The sequence below is a fragment of the Penaeus japonicus genome, unplaced genomic scaffold (assembly GCF_977035675.1).
Source record: "Penaeus japonicus unplaced genomic scaffold, GWHDUDI00000001_assembly GWHDUDI00000007, whole genome shotgun sequence".
Lineage (NCBI taxonomy): Eukaryota > Metazoa > Arthropoda > Malacostraca > Decapoda > Penaeidae > Penaeus > Penaeus japonicus.
Genome location: NW_028234409.1, coordinates 30916232 through 30918731, shown reverse-complemented (window position 1 = coordinate 30918731; position 2500 = coordinate 30916232). Strand labels below are relative to the sequence as shown.

The window sequence follows — 2500 nt, the reverse complement described above, 5'->3', positions numbered from 1 at the left end:
TCGCTCTCTCTCTCCCTCCCTCCCTCCCTCCCTCCCTCCTTCCTCTCTCTCTCTCTCTCTCTCTCTCTCTCTCTCTCTCTCTCTCTCTCTCTCTCTCTCTCTCTCTCTCTCTCTCTCTCTCTCCCTCCCTCCTTCCTCTCTCTCTCTCTCTCACTCAATCTTTCTCTCCCTCTCCATCCCCCCCCCTCTCTCTCGCTCTTCCTCGCCATCTTTCACTTCTCTCTCTCACTCTTCCTCTCTCTTTCTCGGTCTCTAACCCCCCCACCCTCTCTCTCTCTCTCTCTCTCTCTCTCTCTCTCTCTCTCTCGCTCGCTCTTGCCCCTCCCCTCTGTCCCTCTCTCTGCTCTCTCTCTCTCTCCCCCTCCCTCTCTCTCTCTCGCGCTCCCCGCCCCCCCTCTCTCTCTCCCTCTATTCTCCCCCTCACTTTCCCCCTCTCTCACTTTTTCGCTCTCCCCCCATTCTCTCTTCCTTTCTCTCACCGTCTCCTCTCTTCTCTCTCCATATATGACCACGCCCACCTCGTAGACCTTTAATCATGCATAGAGAAAGTTGATAAAGGGAACATCCCCTTTTGCAATAATGCTAGGGGTCGACAGGATGCTGATTTTATTTGTTTATCTGTTTTTTTTTTTTTCTTTTTTCTTTCCTTTTAATGCTTATCGGTTAGTATATCCTTTCTTCTTGTGTTAGATTCTGGTCTCTTGTCTTCATACTCTTTTTGTTTGTTTACTTTTTCCTCTCTTCTTCCTTCGTTCTCTCTCTCTCACTCACTCCTTCTCTTTCTGTTTCTCTCTTTCTTTCTCTTTCTCTCTCTCTCTCTCTCTCTTTTCTTCTTCTCTTCTCTTCTCTTCTCTTCTCTTCTCTCTCTCTCTATCTTCTCTCTCTTCTCTCTTCTCTCGCGCTCTCACTCTCACTCTCATCTCCCCCTCTCTCTCTTTCTCTCTTATCACTCATCACTCACTCACTCATTCGCTCTCTCTCACTCACTCTCTCTCTCTCTCTTTCTCTCTAGCTCTCTCTCTCTCTCTCTTCCCCTCTCTCTCTCTCTCTCTCTCTCTATCCTCTCTCTCTCTCTCCCTCCCTCCCTCACCCACCCACACACCCCCCCCCCCATTCACTCACTCACTCACTCACTCACTCACTCACTCACTCACTCACTCACTCACTCACTCACTCTCTCTCTCTCCCTCCCTCCCTCCCTCACCCACTCACTCACTCACTCACTCACTCACTCACTCACTCACTCATTCTCTCTCTCTCTCTCTCTCTCCCTCCCTCTGCCTCACCCACTCACCCACTCACTCACTCACTCACTCACTCACTCACCCACCCACTCACTCACTCACTCTCTTTCGCCATATTGTAGATTCGAAAAAAATGTTTACATCATTGGCATTAACGATTTCTCTGCTTATTTTTTCTCGCGCGCAGCAATTCCGGGCCAGGAATAGAATGTAGTTTGGTTGAGAGAGAAAGAAAGAAGGAAAGAAAGAGGACACAGGTGAAAAATAGGATAAATTGGAAGTAGGGGAAGGTGGAGAGGTGCCGAGGTAAAGGATGGGAAAAGGTAGATGGGAGGAAAATAAGGAGGGGAGGAAGGGAGGGAGAAAAATTAAGAGGGAGATAGGGGAAGATAACGAAGGAAGAGTAGAAGAAATAGTAAGAGAAAAGAAGATAATGAAAGGAAGGGAGAGCGGGAGGAAGATAATGTAAGCGGGAACGGAGAGAGAAACATTATAATTAAATGTGGATTTTGCCGTATTTTTTGCGTGTGTGCTTTGCGGTTAATCAAGATTCTTTTTTTTTATTTTTTTATTTTTTTTTGCAAAATAGATTTTTCGATTTGTTTATCTAATTTTTTTATTACTTTTTCTTGTTGAGTGTCTCGCATTTATCTCGTCTCTTTTATACTCTTTTACTTTTTTACTCCTTTATTTTTCCTCTGCGTTTCTGTCTTTTTTTGCATTTTCTATCGTTGACTTGATAATTATTATCATTTTTCGTCCCTTTACCATTTAGTTTTTTTGTGATTTTCTCTTGGATAGATAAATAAAACAAAAATCTTTGTTTCTTTCGACCCCATAAACGTTATTGTTTACACATAGGTATTTCAGCCAACTGTTCACCGGTTTAACTAGTCGAGCTTTGCGCTAGCGGCTGTCGGATAAATAATGTAGTGTGTTTAAAGTGAAAGTAGAGGCCATCACCATAGTGCAGTAAAGTAGAGCCAGAGGAAGAGATAGTGAGAGTGTGGCGATTAAAAATGAGGGAGAAAGGGTGAGGATGTGGGTTGAGGGTTGAGGGTGAGGAAAAGGGAAAGGGTGAGGAAGAGGAGATGGGAGATAAAGAGAGAAGGAGGAAAGGAGACAAAGATTCATATGCACACGCAAACACACATCCACACATACACACACACATACCCCCACCTACACCCACCCCCACCCACACACCCACACACACAGTAAGGGGAAGAGATCAGCGCAGAGATCCGAGTTGCTAT

The 2500-nt window shown here is 45.3% G+C and overlaps 1 protein-coding gene across 4 annotated transcripts in view; it reads left to right on the top strand.

The window, feature by feature from the left end:
• Positions 1-2500, top strand: part of LOC122256173 (voltage-dependent calcium channel subunit alpha-2/delta-1) — a 98898-nt gene that overhangs the window by 38290 nt on the left and 58108 nt on the right. The window lies entirely within an intron of this gene.